The sequence below is a fragment of the Myotis yumanensis genome, unplaced genomic scaffold, assembly GCF_028538775.1.
Source record: "Myotis yumanensis isolate MYYU_CA2020_CCGP unplaced genomic scaffold, mMyoYum1.0.hap1 SCAF_1, whole genome shotgun sequence".
In the NCBI taxonomy this organism is placed as follows: Eukaryota; Metazoa; Chordata; class Mammalia; order Chiroptera; family Vespertilionidae; genus Myotis; species Myotis yumanensis.
Genome location: NW_027223752.1, coordinates 75358574 through 75379739, shown reverse-complemented (window position 1 = coordinate 75379739; position 21166 = coordinate 75358574). Strand labels below are relative to the sequence as shown.

The 21166-nt window shown below is 44.9% G+C and overlaps 1 protein-coding gene across 6 annotated transcripts in view; it reads right to left on the bottom strand.

Annotated features, from left to right (window-relative positions):
- Positions 1-21166, bottom strand: part of MEIS2 (Meis homeobox 2) — a 202276-nt gene that overhangs the window by 116774 nt on the left and 64336 nt on the right. The gene's annotated exons all lie outside the window — the stretch shown is intronic.

The following is a 21166-nucleotide window of genomic DNA, read 5'->3' as shown; positions in this document are numbered from 1 at the left end:
TAAGAATGGGAGTTAAAACGCTGCATCTATTGTTTTGGCGTCTTCCATCATTATGCTGAACCTAATGCATTTCCACTTGAACTCCATTGTGAAAATTTCATCATTTAAACCTAAGGGATTTCATGGCTGATGACAGCGCTCAAGCAGATTCCAGAACTATCCAATGGGAAGCCCTCTAAAGTCTGGCAACAGAAAGCCCAGCTCCAGAGTGCAGGTTCCTTCAAGGGTTGGCCCCACTGTCACCAGGTGTCACTCAGAGGGCCTGGCCTCAGAGGCAGCCACGCCTCGGTGACTTCAGGATGGGGAATGGAGGTAGGCCTGCTTCGGTCTCAGGACTAAGGGTTTGGCTTCTTTATCAGTATCATTGATTTTCACTACAGACCTCCATGGACTGGGATAAAGAGAAACACAACGACTCTAAAATTCTGGTTCTTTTGAACCATGAAAGTGCCTGATTCAGAAACTTTAGGGAAACAAATTCTTTTCTTTTCAAGAGTGAGTTCACTTGCATCACGGCCCAATGTGTTGTTGAACACAAGTCCACATGCAGTGAGTAACCTGCCAACACTGAGTGGAATGTGCTGCTCTGCCACCTCTGAGGCCACGTCCGCTCCCTAAACCAACAGAAACCCGCACATCGCGGGCGGCCCCGAGGAAGTCACTCGCAGCCCCAAGGGCACCGATTTCTGCTTTATGTGAGTCAGAGCCCCCGGAGGCCCCGCATGACTCACTGCTCAGGGTGCGCTCTCCTGTGACGAATGAGTCCCCCTTAATTTGGCAGTGATTATGCGGGTTGCTGGCCCACTAAACCCCTTTGAACTTGTAATTGCTGCTGCTTTAAATAATGAACATTAAGGAGAGTTGGATTCATAAAAGTGTGGATAATTACATTTTTTTCTTCCCCCCCCCCCCTTTGTTTTGATGGGAGAATATATTCACACACAAACCACACACACACACACACACACACACACACACACACACACACACATTTCTAAGGCCACTGATCACTGTATCAGGCCAGGCTGTGACCGAAATAAGCTTCGGTCTTGTCCTCGGGTTGGTCAGGGAGGGCAGACCCGAGGTGGGGGCATGCAGGGGAGAGGGAGAGGGAGCCTCTGCGAGCTGTGCAGGGGGAGATCAGAAAGGCCTGGATGCTGTAGGAGAGGAGGAGCCCTGGCACTCATGAATATTCATGGCCAGTCACATCTGTAGCAGGCTTGCTTCCTACCTTTCCCCCCTGTGCCTGGAGAACCGGTGCAGACAGACAAAAGGAGGGGATTCTGCAGCTTCCCCAGGCTCCAGATTCGCTCCCGGCAGTGAACTTCCTCTATGCTTTTCCTAGTCTACATATGGATGCAAAGTAGACAGCAGGACACGAGTACACATATAACTTCCACCGGGAAAGACAAGCACCCCAGCCCCACGGCCAGGGGTTGGGAGCAATCACACAGCTACACAACACACAGATGCCTCCCAGCGCGTCCTTCCTCCCTTCTTTGCCCTGCAATGGGCCCAATCCCCCAGCATCCGTTGATGCAACAACAGTCAGATTTTGATGTTCTGTCGAGAAAAATGAAATGCTATTAATAGGGGACAGAAACCAAAGTTAGCCACGTCAGCCAGCTACTGCCCTCCCTGTAACAACAAAGAACGAGTGATAAATTTAGCCGCCTCATGTTCCGTTTTCAAACAACGCCGCTCAGATTTATAGCTTCCCTGCTCCCATGGCGAGCTGAGAGGCTCACAGAAAGCTATCTGTTTTTGATTTCACTCTGTTTTCTCCAGTTTTAGTTCTTTTTTCTATTTGCAGGGTTTTGGGGTGTTTTTTTTTTAACTCTGCATTTTCTTTTTCCTGGTGTGAGTCGCCTATCAAAGGCCAGTGTTGTTGGGAAGCTCCCAGCTTGCAAAAGCCACTCGATGGGATGTTATTAGAACCTACGTCACAACATGGCAGACAGTGATTAATAGCAACTGTATCAACGGTAGCAACTAAAAAAAAAATGCCCCTCCAGCCGCTGAAAAAGGGGTCAGTGAGGTAAAAATAAGAAACGTCTGCAGGAATCCAGGGCCCAGAAATGTTTTTGGACAGTACAGCGCACTGAGATTGTGTCTGATGGAAAGTAAAAAGAAATTCCTGCTGTTATGCATACATAATAGAAACTTGTACCTTCCACTGAGTCACTTATACTTACGACAGCTACACATTAATTTAAAACGGGGTATGTGTACAACTTTGAAATCATCTTATTGATGTAGTGGTGTCCCCCAAGATAACTAGCAGATGGCTTTCCACCCCCTCAATGAAAAACTGAAACAAATTGCAGGATTGTCAAAATTTTATCCTGAAGGCACACACTCTAGAAAAAGGTTGCTTTTAAATGAATTGTAAATTTGCTTCATTGCACAATATTTTTCTAAAATTATCACCGGAAAGTTTTCTCTGTTTAATTTTTTAGCATATCCTTTCACAAAACACATCTGCTGTGAAGGATTTCTAATTTGTACTAGCTGCTTTGTAACAAACACACAGTTGTCACTGTGCCATCTAATGTTATTGGGGCAAAAAAAAAGAAAAAAGCATATTCTCCGTCACTCTCAGCATACTAAAAATCCTCAGCTGTTTCCGATGAGGCAAACCAATAGAAACGAATACAATCATTTGAACTCCAGATGCAAGTGACATATAGGAGATGAAAGAAATGAGGAAGGATGGCAATGTAATCAAACCAGACAATCAAAGAGAACATGGCACAGGAGCTGGAGGTGGCTGAAACCGGGGACAAAGAGCAAATCTATACAGAAAGCTTGCCGGATTCTGTCTGATTATGAGGAAGGTAACCAGCAGGCTGCAAAAGAAAAACACCTCTCACTAGAGTATATGTCATAAGGTTGGCCAACCACAGAAAGGATGGATGGTAGGGTGCACTCTTAGCTTTGAAAAGTGGGAATGGGGATTGCCTAATTGCAATCCATGTCCTCTCTTCATTCCCCATTTATTTCCATCTCACACCCCTCTTATGTGTTTGTGGTCAGTTCCCTCAGGGGAAATAAGCCCACCTTCCTCAGTATTTAATGCGGAGGATATGGCCCATGCTTCGCCCATGCATCATCTCCTCTCTGCATCCTGACCACTCAGGGAGAGGCTGTTGTTATTGGCCCCATTCCACAAAGGAAGAAACTGAGGCTGTTAAAAGGTTAACGAACTTGCCCAAGTCAACTCAGCCCATAAGAGACCTTGAAGCTTCACCCAGGCTCCCAACCACTCATTGATCACTGAGTATTTGCTTCATATCCAGAATCAAAAATCCACATACTCAGAATCTTTGCATGGTAACCTTCATGGAACCACAGAGAGCAACAAAAAACAATTATTGGATCTAGTTGGTATCTAAATAATGCAGGAAATGATCCACTTCTTCAGAGCATAGTACCTGTACATAAGTTTAGAGGAAGGGAAAATATGGCATTCTAACCAATCAGACCCACATCATCTCACTAGTATTTTAAATTTATTATATTATGCAATTTCAATCTAGTAGGCTTACAATCTAAATTTTATAGTGTTAATTTTCGCAGAAAACTTAAATAGTAACTATATGTGCAAAATTTTCTTATTTCATTAATAAGAGTTATTATTATTTCTTATTTCATAACTGAGTTATGAGAATAAAATTATATGCATGTTGACTAATTTTTAATCTGAGCATGAATACATTGTACCACTGGAATTTAGATTTCTCAAAATACCCAAGAATCCAAGCAGGCTTTTCATCTATTTATTCACTAACTAGTAAATCTATCTCAAAAGTTCCTTATAATACAACTTTTTACTATCTCTACTTACCACTGGGAGCAAGACGTACATAATACGGAATTTCAAACTATCCTTGGCTTCTTGCCTTACAAGCAGGCCACGCAATGGAGAAGCAAGTCCAGAGTGCGATGGCCCATCTCTCAAGGTTACACAGAACCTGGGTGATGAGGGTCCCAAACATCAGCCAGCAGGCCAGGTCAGGCACTGAGGGTCCCACACCACACTCACTGCAGCTGCAAGCCTTGGGCCTATCCCAGTCCACCCACAGCTACCATTCATGTCACGATGGGAGGGGGAGAGAGAAAGGAAAGGCTAACGATTGAGTACCAACCTGTTCAAGGCACTGAGACAGGCGTTTTACATACTGCATTTCATCTGGTCCCCCTCCCACTCAGACAACCCTACCCATTTTAGAGATGAAGACTTAGAGATGTTAAATAACTTGCCCAAAGAAACAGCACTAGTAAGTGGCCTCCGGTGAGTCAAACCAAAGTCCTGCACACAAGTCCTGTATGTGTTACTAAGACGCTCTTCTCCCCTCTTTCACCTTTGTGTGCAGTAGAGGTGTAAGGACTCAAAGTCACAGTTTCAAAACTTCAGTATCTTTTTAAAAAATATATCTTTATTGATTTCAGAGAGGAAAAGGGAGAGAGAGATAGAAACATCCACGATGAGAGAGAATCATGGATCGCTGCCTCCTGCAAGTCCCCCACTGCGGATCAAGCCCACAACCCAGGCATGTGCCCTTGACCGGAATCGAACCCGGGACTCTTCTGTTCGCAGGCCGACGCTCTATCCACTGAGCCAAACCGGCCAGGGCAAAACTTTAATATCTTTACATCCATTTTGCCCATTCATCTCTACTTACTCAAGCTGTGCCAATGACACAGGCGGTGTATCTGCAGTATACAAACGACAATTCTAAATGAGTATCTGGGAGTAGTATCCTGTTACAGAACCATCACAATGCCACGTATTCAATCAAATCGTACAGCATCCAGCAACTGAAACGAAAGGACCCTCCAGCTGACGGGTGGGAATAACTGAGCACCCCAGGGAGAAGACAAGCCCCAGGTTTGTGCCTGTGCCTATGGCGCTATAGAGGGCGAGGAGACTGTGGGGAGAGGGGAAGACAGCCACACAGGGTGAAGGGCAGGGCCCAACAACAGGTCCCCTCTAGGGGCTGCCAGATTCATTCCAACTGCTCACAGCGTGGCTCTCAGATATAAACCAAACAGAAGTGACAAAACCCAAAACCACGGGAGCAAACACTGGCTTTCAAGTGCTGTGGGAACAGAGACATTTGTTTAAGTAACCACTGTTTTAAAATTGCATACATAGTAACACCAAAATAAACAGCTTGCGATGCTGTTTATTTTAAGATACACAATAGTAATGTAAAGCGTGGCGCGCCCCAGATCTGGGGCGCAGGAACATAATTTACAGTTGTAGTGAGCCCTAGGAGGACTCCACGACACGCCAGGACTGTCTACTTCCTGATTAGATAACGGCGAAGGTCAGAACGCATTGCTGTTTGTGCGGCAAAGAGCAAACACGCCACCACAAAGCCCCCGTTCCTCCTGCTCGCTGTGAATTATGAATCGAGTCCTGTGGAGAGCGGGGTTTGCCAAGCCACCTCGACAAAGCGTGTATTAATCACAGGTCCCGGGGAAGGGTCAAGAGCACAGCCTGACAAACCAGGACGGAGCCTGGCTGCCGACCTGCGTGCCCCAGCCCTTCCCCTCCCCGATCTGCCACCGAAGGAGGAAGAGAGAGAGAGGGAAAAAACAAACCCACAAAAACCTTGAAAATACACAAGCTGGTTGGGGTGCTGAAACATATGTAAAACTGAACTCTCAGGAAAAACAGCTAGATCAAACAAACCTTAAGCATGATCAAAATAAGAACTCAATTGGTGGTTTCTTTTAGCCAACCGGGTATTCATCCCCATGCCTGCCTGGCGCCTCCTTCCCGCCGCCATGCAGGTGCCCTGGGGAAACGCTCTCGGGACCCTGATATGTCAGTTTCTCTACCTCAGTCTTGGCCAGTGTCCTCGAGGGCTTTCAAGGCCTGCAGTCCTCATGGCCTTCCTCCTGACATTCTGGCCTTCTGTTCTGTCTCGCCACATCCTAAGGTGACCTGCCACTTTGCCTTCACCCTCAACTGCCGTGTCATGGAATAAAAATTACTCTGATCTTGTCCGCAATGACTCTGAACTTGAGTTTGCCCTAAAATATGGTTTCCCCAAAACTTCTCTGCTGTGGACTGAACTGTGTGTCCCAGCACAGTTCCTATTGGAAACCGCAGCCCCATGTGACTGTATTGGAAGACAGAGCTGTTAGGGGGCCTCTGAAGTTACATAAGGTCATCAGGGAGGGGCCCTAATCTCATAGGATTGGAGGCCTCACAAACAGAAGAGGAAGACAGAGATCTCTCTCCACACACGTGCAGGAAGTCCACGTGAGGACACAGTAAGAAGGCAGCCGTCTGCAACCCAATGCGGCCAGCATCTTGATTTTGGACTTTCCGGCCCCCGGAAGTGTGAGCAAATTCGTTTCTGCTGTGTGAGCCTTCCCGTGTGTGGCACTTTTACGGCAGTCTAAGCTGACGAATCCACACTCTCCCAGTAAAGCCCCCCACTTCTTCCTCCTTACCAGGGTCTCTGGACTCGGGGAAGGGAGGCCAGGCTTCTCTCTTCCCTTTCCTCTCTTACTCTCTGCTCTCAGCCCCTAAGACTTTCCACCCACTTTTCTCAAGGAGTCCACAGCATTTGCCCTCATTCCTCTCCACCACTGTGGCCAGAAGAATGTTGACCTCTACGCCACCTCCACGTTCCCCAATGGCTTCTGTGCGCGCCAGGACACTCCTCTCCACCCCACGGCGTGCCTCTACTTTGGAAGGCGTCTTTATATATGGCAAAGAGCTTTCTGATATCTCTCCCCTCTTGATTCCAGTGTCATCCATCTCCACGTCCCCAGGCCCGGGTTTCGTCAAGCAGGGACGCTGCCTTTCCAAGGACACAGGCCTTAAAGTGTTCCTTCCCCGCTTCTCTGCCCTCCCTCTGTCTTCATCTGGATTTGCAAGCCCCTCAGCGGGCTCCCTGTGTTCCCAGAGCACTGCACACTTTATAAGCCTCCCTACTCAGCATGGGTCTTTATTAAAATAAATTTTATTGTCTTGTATTATAAATGCAGCACACATTTTATAGAAAATTTAGAACACATGGGTAGTATAAAGAAAGTAAAAAGTCACCCAGAGACGCTACCCCAAGGTAGTCACTGTTGACATTTTCATTTGTTCTTCTATGCGTGTATGCACCTATGCGTGCTTTGACCACACTGGAATCATATCAGACACCCTGCCTTCTCTGTCTTAGTTCACCTGGTAATATGTTGAGAGATTATTTTCCTATCTCCAACATTTTTGAGAATATACCTTTTAATGATTACACAGTAGCCCATAATATTCCATTATGGTCTTCTATGGTTGAAAATAGAGATGGTTTTCAATGTTTTATTCAGATACATAATTATACACAATTTTTCATAATTTCTTAAGTATAAACTCCTCAAAACTGAATGGATGAATCAAAACATAAGGACCTAATTAGTAATACACATTACCAGTTTAAATTCCAGAAAGATTAAGCGAATGTTTATTGTCATTATTGAACCAGATATTTCCTTCTGCTCTGGACAACGTTGAACACTTCTTTTTTTTTTTTTTTTAGTTTTCCTTACTTTGATAGGAAAAAAATATGTTGTCCTGATTTTTATATTGATTTGGTTACTAATTATCTTGAACGTTTTTCAAATGCCTGTCGGCCATTTTTATTTCTTCTTTTGTGAATGAACCTATTCCCCTGTGGATTTTTATCAGGTGAACTTTTTCCTTATTGATCTGTACATTTTATTAAGGACACTAACCCCCCTTTGCTTGTTATATGATGCTGCACATATTTTTGCCATTTTAATGTTTACTATTATGGTGTTTTCTTGACATTCAGAAGCTCTTGTTCTTCTTTTTAATGAAATCTATCAGCATTTTTTCATTATATTTCCTTTGCTTTTGTGCTCTGACAGGATTTCACTAAATAAAGGAAAGAGAAATAGTTACACCTACTTCACAGAACTCTTAAATGTGGAACATATTTTGATGGCGAGCACTGAATGTTTTTTTTCAAACATAGTTAAACCACTAACTAAAATCCATTCATTGAATTACTCCTTTTTCCCTCAATTGACTTGAAGTGATGCCTATAAAATTAATAAATTTCTCCATACATTAGGACCCATTTGTGCATTCTTATTTTGTTCACACGATCAACCTCCCTACTGTCAGCCACTTTGTAGCTTTCTACTCGACTTTAACAATACTCAGTGCAAGACCTCCCTCATTTTCTTTTCCAAAAATAGCTTGACATTATTCAGATGAACTGTGGAATCATTTTTTAGTCATGATCCCAGAAAAGAATATCTCGTTGGAATTTTGACTTACCAGCCAGCCATTTCAAGAATTCTCTAACTAAAACTCTTCCTCTCTCCCAGGTTGTCAATCCCAGGCTGAGCTAGGTTCCTGCCGCCTGCTTTCACCCCTCTTGCCCCTGGTTCCCCGAGTTCTGCCAAAAAAGATGAACCATGTGGTCCATTCCAGCCGCCCTCTTCCACCCTAGGCTGCCCCCCTGTACCACCCTCATCACTCTCAGTTCCTATTCAGACAGTCAGAGAGGCTCTTTTCTGAGTTCCTCAGCTTTCTTCCCACTCTTTACAAAATGTGCCTGTCTCGTACCGACCTGTCTACCTGTGCTTTGACCGCCATTTCACTGGCCTCTTCATGAACCTCTCATTATCTATTGTCATTCTCTCCACCACCCCACCCCCCACCTCCACTACAAACACACCTACATGGCAGTCTCTCTCCTGGATCCCTTCCCACGCTGATGCAACACCTGACTCACCTCATGCACCTCTGAGAAAAAACCCTGCCGCTCCCACACACTGTCCTCTGTTCTTCCTTGTTCCCTTCCAACTTTTCCTGCGCACTACCCAGTCTGAAGAATTCAAAGGGAGGCCATGACCCAAGTGCCAAATCCCAAGGTGTATTTTTAGTCATCATTGCCCTTGATCTTTCCACAGAATCTACTTCCTCCACTTCAAAACTCCTCTCTTCACATGATCAGATTATGCTCATAGTAGTCCAATTTATCTCTGCTCATTACTTTCTCCCTTAGATTATATCCTTGCCCTGGCTGGGTAGCTCAGCTGGTTAGAGCATCGTCCTGATACACCAAGGTTGTGGGTTTGATCCCAAGTCAGGGCCCATACAAGTATCAACCAATGAATGCATAAATACGTGGAACAACAAATTGATGTTTCTCTCTCTCCCTCCCTCTCTTTTTTTTCTCTCTCTCTACCTTCCTCTCTGTGTCTAAAAACAACAACAACAACAAATCACTAATCTTATATAATAAAAGCCTAATATGCTAAGTGTCTGGTCGTCCGGTCATCAGTTCAACCAATCAAAGTGTAATATGCTAATGTATGTTAAGGCCGCTCAACCGCTCGCTATGACGTGCACTGACCACCAGGGGGCAGATGGTCCGACTGGTAAGTTAGCTTGCTGCTGGGGTCCAGCCGATCAGAATTGAGTGAGATGGGCCAGACACACCCTGGAGCCCTCCCGAGGACCCTCCCCGGCTGGCCAACCTCCCACATCCCTCCCCGGCCTCAATCATGCACTGGTGGGGGTCCCTCAGCCTGGATAGCACCCTCTCGCAATCCGCGCTGAGCCCCCCCCAACCCCCCACCGAGTGCACGAATTTTGTGCACCAGGCCTCTAGTAATAATAATAAAGAGCAGCCCTAACTCCCAAACTTCCACAGAGGTTCCCCACCTGGATATCTATCTGGCTTATGTGTCTAAACCTAGGGCTTCACTATACCTTTCCAAGCTTTCCCCACTATTCTCCCATACGCAGTCTCTGCTTCAGCCAAAAAGGATTCAGTTTTAAGAGCTATAGAATCCACAAATCTCTTAATGTAGTATCAAAGGTACATCCAGGTAGAAATATCTTCAGGGAAATAAAAAAATCCCACTATTCTCTTGCTGCAATGAGCTCATCTGAGTCTCTCACAGGATCCTGCCTCTTTCGAGTGGGCCTGTGCAACTGCCACATTAGGGATATAAAACTGCTCTTCCCACCAGCGTGGCCGGACGAAAAGTGGCTGGCTGCTGAACCAGTTAATTCTCAGGATGAAGAGTTTATGGACAAAGAACAAAGATCTCCAAATCCCCACGGAATTTGGTCCAAAGCGGTAATAATACAAGTGGGAATAAGTTTATTGGGAAGTTAAGTTTGCTATCCTCCAGTTCTTTCTCTTAAGCTGGAGTTAATAAAATTTCAAAAATTCCTTTGATTCACTAAAACTGTGCCACAAAATGAACGGTCCAGAGGGTCTTTTGGCCTTTTCCTTGTACATGTCATGCTGACTGTTGAATTTGATTTTCATGCCAAACAGACTTAGGTCAAAAGAAACAAATATTTTTCTTTGAAGAGTGTTTTCTCCATCTCTAAGTTCATGTTTCATGGAGCTAAGTCAGAGCGAATTAATTATTTTTAGTTAATTATATCAAAACATGAATGAATATCATTTATACTTACATAGTGTTCTCCCCTTTTCAAAAGGCTATTTCTAATCTCAGCTAATCCTCAAAGCAACAAGGTGAGAAAACCAGCAGTCAGAAAATTAAATGACTTGCCCAAGATAACTCAGAGAGCAAAAGGCTGCGTGGAGCCTGGGATCCTGGTTACGTAACTTCAAATTGGTCCTAAGTCTGCTGCCTCCTGTGTATATAGTCTTGTAAACAGAAGGGATTCCTTTCTCCATGCCCTGAAATATTTGTTTATTTTTGTAAAGAACAAAGAATTAAGAGATTGTCCTAACCATCTCAAGGTAGGAAAGGCACTGATTCTTTTATGAATTACAAACATTTCCATTGTCTCCTCCACTCAGGCCCGACCATAAATTCAGGAAAATATAAGCACTTCCTCAGCAGGCAACTGATTACATATACATTTTGGAGGAGGTGGGGCATTTGGGGTAGACTTGGACAAGAAAGTGCAGGCAAGTAAGAACCAGAGAACTAAATCACACTTTTCCTTAAACTTGCTCTGCAGAAATACATGAATTTCAAACTGTTTTGAAAGGATTCTCAGGCTGACAACCAGTCATATGAAAAACGGATGCCTTTCCACGTGCTCATATTTGGCTATCACTTACATGGTTCACCCGTGAACATAAAAGCTTCAGGATTAAGCAATAAGAAGGTCTTCATCCAGGTGCCATCGAGTAACCCGTGGGACCCCCACACAGGTCTAAATTTATGTTTTCTTAGATATTAACACAAAAACTGAACTGAGCCTATAATTGACTAATAATGATCTTGAATTGCCCATATCCTATTTTCACCTTTTTCCCCCCAAGTCACTGTGAGGCAGGGTTTAAAACGAGGTGTAACAACTGACAAGCTGTCCGCAGGAATCCTGAAACACTGAAATGGACCCTGTAACTTTCCGCCATGGGGGAAATAAGGCTGCCTTCACGGGGAGCTCCAATGTGTCACCAAACCGACGGGGACTAACCCAGCATGCACCTCTCCTAGTGATAAGAGCCTTTTTCTTTTTGAAAGACTAGTGTGGTACCACCCCCCATACATTTGGGCTGTTTATTGTCAACTTATGACAGAATCACCCAATGTGTTCAAGGTAAAACATAAGCCATTTGAGGATTGTAGAGCAGCCATAATCTAAATTATTAGTTATGAAATCGCCAGATTACTTCCATCAAAATTAATTTTAGAATATTTGTGAATATATGGGCGATGGTGCAAGAAGCAAATGTATCTAGATAGTTATATTATAATGTTATGTTATATTATAATAAGTGAGGTATTAAAATGAAGAGCAGCAACAAGTTTTGGTACTGGGATTAACCGGGGTGCTCTTCCTTATCTCACTTATGTGAAAAGTAGATCAGATACCAGGGAACTGGGGGACAGGGTGGTTAGGAGAGGGCTGATTAGTGGCTCATGTTAATTTACTATGATGTTCAGAATAGCTGGGTAATGATATTCTCTTTATTTCTTTTCATTTCAGAATCCCACAATAATAACCTCGTGAGTTGTGATTTTTCTTTTTGTAGATAATCAAAGTTAGGTTCAACAAATATTCATGTTATCTATAATAACCCAGAAGTAAAACTATAGTTTAAGAAAAATTATCTGCCATTATATTGTGACTTGACAACTTATCCACTATCAGATAAAAACAACGTAAATTAGTTCTGGCAGATTTGGGACTTGGCAGTTCAAAATATGAATAGCAAATGTAAAAGCCTGAAAATAGCATTACTATTATGTTTTAAGAGGATAATACACCTTTAAAGGGTGCCAGTGATTACTTTGCATACTGTAAACAACGGCTGCCAATCAATTTAGAAAGGGGTACCCAGCCCGCAAATGTAATAAGGCGAATTCCATTCAACCAACCTAATGCTTTCTACCCACGTCACTATTTCTTAACAGCAGCGGTGGGGCTGGATATCAGCTTCACACTTCATAATCTGCTCCAAACTGCAAAAACAGATCACAGCGTGGGGAAGGCAGGGCATTTCCGGGAGCCCTCAGAAATCTGGGCAGTAACAGTCTCTAAAATCAAAATTAATCCTGAATGTTAAGGTCACTTTATGACCCTACCGGGCAGCTAAGCTGAGTGCGGGACAAGGAGCGATCTCATAACCCAGGCCACTTGTCCTGTAACTCGCAATAACGCCGCCTCCCCACAGAATACACTTGCAAACTGTGGTCATGTGGAATGGAGAAATGGAAATTTTCTCTATGATCTGAATGAATATTCAGGGATTTCACTAAACAGCATTTAATGGCACTCTATTCTTAGAGTTTTTAAATAGCTGAATATTCAGATACGCACATGCTTTCTGTTTTCTTTTACTCAAGGTTCTCAATTCTCCATCTCCTTAAATTCTTTAATGTATTTTTAAACAACTATAGTTAGAAGATTTTATAAAATTGGGTGCTAAACTTTGAGCTAATCATTATTTTAGTTTCTTTTTTATGGCAATTTAATAAGCATTTCATTCTTCCATCTTCTCCGTAGCTTATTTTTAAAATGTGTCTGTCAGCTAGTAGCTCATAATCTGGAACTTAATTTTTTTACTCTAACTCAGCTGAACTTCTTTTTAAACAGGATCGTCTGATGTACTTTTGAAATGTCTTGACCAGATGTTTTTGCATTGAGGAGACCACACATCGCATCCCCCCATGAAAGGCCACCGCCAGCACCACTGCACTGGGGGCTTTACCTCCAAGTCATTCAGACTGTGGACAAAGGCTGCTGAGCCCCAAAGACATCCGTCTTTCACATGCAGAACCCCTCACAATCCAATTCTAAACACCAAAGTGGGACTCTGAGTAAAAGGCTATGACACAGCAGGATGCAATTTTTTTCTCTCTCTCAAGAGAGACAAACTAAATTTAGTTGCGATTTTATTTCTTCTAGAGGCGTTTCTAGGATTCAATACAACGTTAAGTTTTGGGCCTGTCTCTTTAATTTGAGAAATTGTAAAAACGACGACAGATGGCACATGGAACTGACTTATGTCCTCTATTCTTTACCGAAGAAGGGAGTGCAGAGAAACTTTGATAAAGGCAGAAGCTACAGTATAGGCAAGCAGGTCGCTTTTAAAATTACCCAGGGTCAGAACATGCCGGCTTTCTTTACATCCAACCCACACTGTTGTAGGTGGCCACCAGTGATCATGGCCCCCACGTTGAGTCCCCTCCTGTCCCAATGAGGACATGATGGATGTGCCATTAGCTCTGAACCTCGGCAACCTCTGAAATGATCACTCTTCCCTCCCCAATCTCCCGCCCCCTCCCCTCAAAATCATTATGAAATAAGAAGAACGCTCAAGCTTACAGTTAATTGGAAACATTGCCAGAGAAGAGGAATGCTTAGGACAGCATGTCCACAGGAAAATAAATTACCCAGCATTGTTATTTAATGCATTGTGACATCATTTCCTGAAATTAAACAGAGATGACACCAATTCAGACGATCTCCAATATAAGGTTCTATTCAAATAATTCACAGATGTTTTCTCCTGGCAAGCAGCAAACAATGCAAAGGCTGGGGCCTGGGCAGCCTCGCGGCGGCTGCTGCTGCTGCTGCTTGTGGGAAGCTCTCCCTGCTGGTGTTTTCCAGCTGAGTGTTCCGCACATGCGTTTCCACACAAGCATTTCTCAGGCATTAAGCCCCACTAGTATGCAGTGCACATCTGTATCTCGGACTGTGGGAAGGGCCATCTCTCACTCTGTAAGTAAGGGTAAACATTTTCTATTTGGTATTAATTTGGCCCATAGCAATTAGTATTAAGTAGACCAACCTCAGAAGATACCCACTTCCAAGTAGAAATAATGACTGTCCAGGACACACTGGTTGGATGAGCCATTCAAGGCCCTTAAAAAGATGTCCAGTCGCCGAAACCGGTTTGGCTCAGTGTATAGAGCGTCGGCCTGCGGACTGAAGGGTCCCAGGTTCGATTCCGGTCAAGGGCATGTACCTGGGTTGCGGGCACATCCCCAGTAGGAGATGTGCAGGAGGCAGCTGATCGATGTTTCTCATCGATGTTTCTAACTCTCTATCTCTCTCCCTTCCTCTCTGTAAAAAATCAATAAAATATATTTAAAAAAAAAGATGTCCAGTGATGGAAGTGATCACAGTGTCCCCGTGGACACCTTTGTGGAAATGGACAAGTGGAGAAATCAGGGGAGAGATGAACAAGGCGGACAGCATTCTCTGTCACCCTTGGAAACCCAAGCACACAACTGGAAGGCCCAAACACTCGCCATTTGTGAAGCACATTTTGGTTCACAGATGGACTGTCATCTGAGCCACACAGCAACCCAACCAGCTAAGCAGGACAGCCATTTACTATTTTCATTTTTAGGCAAGGAAATAGGCACAGAGGTTGAATAGCTTACCCCCAAGGTCACAAAACTCAAACCCAAGTCTTCTCAATTCACACTCAGTGGCCCCTTTTCACAAAAACATACTGTGCTGTCTCTTAGAAAGCCGGACTTGAGCCCTCCGAGGAAGCCAGAGACTCTACGTTCTGCTCCCAGACTGGACCCTTCCCAGTGAGCGGAGCATTCTCTACGAAAAGCAGGCCCCAGCTCAGGCATTCTGAACTACCCTGTAGCCAGCGCCTTCCTGACCCAACTCCTTCCCAGAAGGCTGGCCAGGATGCCCTGGCTTCCCACTGCAGCGGGCCTCCCGGATGCTGTCAGCGCGCATCACTGAGCAGCCATCAGATGTGCACATGGCTCTAGAAGGCAGGGTGGAAACTATGTTCTCTCCTGCTGGGGGCACTGGGGACTCCTTTGGCAAAACCTGGTCTCCCCCCTCACACAGTCCCAGGAAAGTAAGTGGTAACTTTGGTTACCTAGTTCCATTGGTCAAAGCTTCCTGCTAGTCATTCAACTGGGTTAAAATAAGAATTATAGTTACTTTGCATTATGTACTTATGCTGTCAGAGCCAGGCATGGGGCTGAATGCTTTATATTATCTCATTTAATCCCTGCAATAACCCTACTGGGTTGGTTCTAGAATGATCCTCATTCTATCGATATGAAAATGAGGTTTAGAGAGGGTAACTGCTCAAGATCAAAAACCTGCTGTGTTTCAGATTCCAGGTCCGGTAGCCTTAACTGCGACACTGTATCACCTCAGTTAAGAAAGAAAGCCATCTGGATTGACAAAAGATGAAGAGAACTAGTTGAAAGGCCATAGTCTAAGTCAGTCTCTCTCTCTCTCTCTCTCTCTCTCTTTCTCTCTCTTGCTCTCTCTCTCTCACACACTCTCTCTCTCTATATACACACATGTATATGTATCCTATATAATAAAAGCCTAATATGCTAAGTGTCCGACCATTCATTCGACCATTTGACCAGTTGCTATGACTCACACTGAGCACCAGGGGGCAGACGCTCTGACCGGTAGGTTAGCTTGCTGCTGGGGTCCAGCTGATCGGGACTGGGCTAGAAAAGCCAGACACACCCTGGAGCCCTCCCGTGGTCCCTCCCCAGTGCCAATCATCCACTGGTGGGGTCCCTCGGCCTGGCCTGCATCCTCTCGTAATCCGGGACCCCTCGGGGGATGTCGGAGAGCCGGTTTTGGCTCAATCCCTGCAGGCCAGGCCAAGGGATCCCACCGGTGCACAAATCTGTGCACTAGGCCTCTAGTATATATATATATACACACACACACACACACACACGAGATCACTAAGCTGACTGTCACATGGTCTTGATGGACTCACTGGAGAAGTGACAGGAGTTTCTGTAACGTAATGTGGAGCTCTATTTACTCATAACTTGGGTGCATAACAGAGACTTTTACAAAACCCCATGAAGTAAACTGATAGACCAGGAGTGAACGGAGCGAACACCTGAGAGGCGAGGGGGGCGGTGCCCCTCCCCCTCACCACCAGAGCCACCCAGATGGGACAAAGCCTTTGCCCTGAACAAAGGGCAGAGTTTTCAGAACCTGCAGCTTCAAGAAGGCTGCCTGATATTATCTCACTTTAAAGTAAATTTGCTTCTGATTCTGTGCGCATATCTTTGAAAGAAGCCCCACATCCACTAAGTGTGAGCTTTATCCCTATGTTTTCAAATAAGAAAACCTTTAGTCGGAACCTGGTATGAGCAAGTGGTGTCTTTGTGTGTGAGCACTTCCTGTTTTCATTCCATGATCAAATATATTCTTTGCAGTACAACTAAGGGAGCTCTTGAAGGTGGCGAGTGAGGTGCCTGAGAGCCTAATTGAGCGCACTAAGGGCTTCTTGCCATGGAGGAGTTTTTCATGGTTATGAATAAACCGGTAGCCTGGCTATGATTTCTTGCTGTTTCTTTCTTTAACTATCTTTGAAGTAAAATAAAAACAGTTGTAATGGCAGGCTTACTTTTATGATATCATAATCTCCATGTGTTAGTGAAAGGAATACATTTCCCTAAGATTTTTTATTTATTTTCTTTTGTTTTTATTTATTTTTTATTTTTTGCCATTGGGTACTTTCCAGCAAAAGTACATACATTTTCAACAGATTATTCTTTCTTCCATCTTCACTCAATTTCTTAGTCTGAGAGCCAGGCACAGCCCTAGTCTTAACCAATAGAAGAGGGGGTAATAGTATATACAACATTTTCAGTAGTTGAGTTTCTAAATATATATATGATCTATTTCTTTAAGATTATTGTGGGTTTCTTAAAAGACATTTTGGAGATCAGTAGTTAGAAAATAGAACCTAATTACTTAGCCTCAGATGAAGCAAATTCAAAGTGCTGAATTCTGAATATAAAAATTCCTCAATTCCTCCAACAGTTTGTGTATGTGCTCTTTAATGCCACTGCAGATTTAGTTTAAATGCTTTCTCCATATAATCAATTAGCTGTGAGTACATTACCTTTTCCCCTAACGGTGGTGATGCACAGGAATTTGAGAGAGTGTTTTAACTGTTACAGTTGTAGTGGAGCCTTGTTCTTCCAAGAAAACTGAAGGTTAATGATTTTTGTCATATTGAGACTGAGACTGAACAATTGCTACAGTTGGCCTTTGTTGAGGTGGGGCTCCTCTTTCTCTGGGCCTTTTGAGGTATTCAGAATAGGTGACAATAGCTTGCAGTTGAGAACATATGTAGAGAGACCCCTGTGGCTTATTGGGAAAAGTTGCTCCATGCTGGTTGGGTGTTTGGAAAAAAAAAATACAACCAGAGTTCTTTTATGTTCTGCTAGTTAATGAATGCATGAATGTCAAAATGGGCCAATGGCCCATTCAGGGGGCAAAGCCTTAGCAGCCCCCTTCTTTAAGAACACATCCTGAGATGCAAAATACATTTGCTTAACAAATTAAAATAATGAGATAATTCAATTAGCCTCTCTTTTTAAAAAAAAGAAAGAAAAAAAGGGTACATCGGGGATTATTGTAATACAAGACCAGGTCATACTGCACAAAAGGGAACAAACCAGTTTGAAATAATGTTGAAGAGACTAATAATGGAGGAACCCACACTGAATCATGCACTTGTGAAGAAATTTACATGAAATAATAATTTAGACTACATCTATTTTCAGTGAGCTAGAGCCAACATTTCCCTTTGAAAGCTGAAATTAATTAAAATACAGAGAAATATAGCGGGGCATCTCTCTTTCCAAGGACTTCCCCATGCCTGTTAGTGCACAACTAAGAAAAGAAATCTAAATTAACGTGTCGCTGGTTAGGGGTCTCTATTCTCGGTTTCTGAGCTCAGAATTATAGCCGAATAAATCTTCCAGCTCATTAAAGATTGGAAAGTAAAAGTTTTACAGGACTATCCTCATCAAAGTTACTGAGCCTCTTCTCTGCAGTTGTGTGTGTGTGTGGGGGGGGGGGGGGGGAAGTCTGGATGAAGAGAGAGAGATTTTCAAAGGAAAAGCCACAGAGAATTTCCTTAGGATCCAAGGGAGGTGCAGAAAAGGCAGAGGAGGGAACTGAGAGGGTGACTGGGAGACAAAGCTGGTGGGAGAAAGTAAGGACAGGGCCGTGCTGTGAAGGAAGCTCCTGGGGAGGAGGAAAGTGAAGCGCTTGGTGGGAAAAAAGGGCGGGGGGGTGTGGACCGGAAGAAAGGATGACCAGAGGCTGGTACCTGTGATCGTGGGAAAGGAGCTTGCCAGGTGTGCCTCTTCACTTGAAAAATAGGGAAATGGCAAACGCAGAGAACGTAAGGAACCTCCCTGAGGCTCGGCCAGGACGGAGGCAATCTGAACTTGACATGCCAGTTTGGCCACACAATCCTGGGTAGACATTTCCATCACGGCCCTTTCCCAAGTGTTTTTTCATCTGTACATAAGGTGCCTATCTCCCACACGGGAATGCAATTTCTGACAAATGGTAACACAGTGTTAGAGAAGCAATATGACTTCTTTTTTAAAAAAGAAAATGCCAGTGTTCTGGACTCCTGGCTCTGGCTCTGTGGTCTCCTCTCCCTGCTCCAAGGACAGACACTCATTAACACGTTCCGTTGAAGAGAGACTTCTGCATCAAGCCTCGTAAACAGTTAACTAGTTGGAAGCACTCGTGGGGTGGGGATAGGTCTTACAGCTGCACGGGAGCACCTTGCACATCAGAGCCACAGAGAGAACCCAGGAACCTCTGGCCCACCCACCACTCTTCACCAGTGGCCACGGTGCAGGGTGGGTTCCTGCCGGGAGAGGGACAGGGCGAGGCCCGAGAGCCAGCGAGGGCTCTGGACGCTTGCATGGGAAATTCAAATCGCAGAATCCGAGGGGTAAAGGAGAAAGTTGTCTGGAAGATGGAGGTGCAAAGAGAGTCTCCTCCATTTGGAAAGGCTAGAGAAGCGGGAGGCTTTACAAACAAGAGAACAAACAGGGCTTTGCTTCTCCACAGCCCCCTCCCTCTTTGACTCTGAGTGTGTTGATGGCAGAGGTTGAGAGATTTATACGCAACTGTGAAAGGTGATAATGATTTGAGCAGTCATCATAAAGTGGTGGGAAAAGCCTCGGTTTGGGGGGAAAAGGAAGGCTGGGGTCCTCGTCCTCCCTTGCTTGACCTTGGAGCTAATCACTTCCCTTTCTGGGTCTGCTTCCTCATCTGTAAACAGAGCAGCTGAATCCTCTAAGATTCCACTGTGCTGGGACATCGGCTCTGATAACGGAGGGAGATGTTTGCTGGGGAAGCAGTGGCTGGAGTCTTTGTTTTCGGCCCCGAAAGGCTGCGTGTGAAGGAAGGCAGAGGGAGGAAGCCGGACAGGTGAGCTTGCCAGCCTTCCACGGCCCTTTCTTAGTTGCTACTCTAACCAAACAAACCTCCAGTTAAAGATGAGAAACCCCTCCCCTCCCCTCCCACTCCCTCGACTTCCAGATTAAAAACATTTTACAGGTTAGTAAATCTCCAGCTGAGGTGATGTAGCAAAGAACAGCTGTGAAGTAATTTTGATAATGATGAGAATAATAACCACATGGCAAGGTTCGGGGCTCCGCCGTTGCAGCTTCAGTGCTCCTGAATAGATAAAAGTGATTAAATACTCCTGATTATCCCTGACCGATATGTAATGGATTTACAGCCCTTTCAATTAGTCAGTATTTGCTTAGGACTCATTATTTTGTCTTTGGTTAAGTAATCAGCCCGGAGACCGCATGTTCCGTCTAATTCCTCTGAGCCGAGTCAGTGCGGGGCCCTGACCTTTGGAATGGCCGGAGCTGCAAGGCAAGAATAACCACCGCCACGGCGGCCTCGGCGGGTCCCCCCGCTAATCCTGACACCACAGGCCAGATCGATACACCTTAGTTTGCTACTAATGTCCTTACATCAAAATGGCCGATTTAGGGACGTGAATCTATCACTTGGCCCTCCCCGCCGCCCCTTGCCCTCGGCAGCCCTGCCGGCTGAGCGGATCGGCAGCCGCCGCCATAAATAAAAGTGGAACCTTGTCCTGGGCCCGTGACACTGTAACTAATGTCATTCAGCATGGCAACACGCAAGCTGGATGGTCAAAGACCTTCAGTTTCCAATGTGCTCCTCTATTTGTCAGCATTCGCCCCAACAGAATGGCCTGAAAACAATATGATCGCAAGAAACAGCCTCTGAAATCGTCACCATTTCCCCAGGATTTCCACATGCACAGGAACATAGACGAGTGCCCAGTGCCTCTGTAAACACTACATTGTCATTTTTTGGGGGCCACGGGAGTCTTAGAGTCAACAGTATATACAGACACATGAAACGGACTGCAAACAGGAGGATCAAGATAAAGTGTTACTTTACAAGTGTTGCCCATGGTTGATCTTTTCCCAGAAGTAAAGAGGGTTAGATTCTAAGATAATGGATTTGAACAGCTAAAAAAAAAAAAAAAAAACCCACACCTTTCATCTCCATCTTACAAACAAGGGCATGATAGCGGCTATCACCTCCTGTGCGTGTCACCTAGACACATGACATGTCCGCAAGCTGCCTCAGCGATCACAGTCACGCTTGGTACCATGAGCTTGGACATGCCTGCATGTGGCCAGGTGCCGCCTCCGCCTCCGCCTCACGGAGGAGCCGGCCCTCGTGAAGAGTGTGGTCGGCACTGCGGACGGGTGGACGAGGGAGCTCCTCACAGCCCTGTGCCTGGGTTGCATTACCTAAAGCTGCTCTCAGCCCTCTTAGCATCCGTAACAAACGTCAGGGTCCTGCATCATTGTGAATCAGGCCCATTCCCGGCCTGGTCGCAGGGAA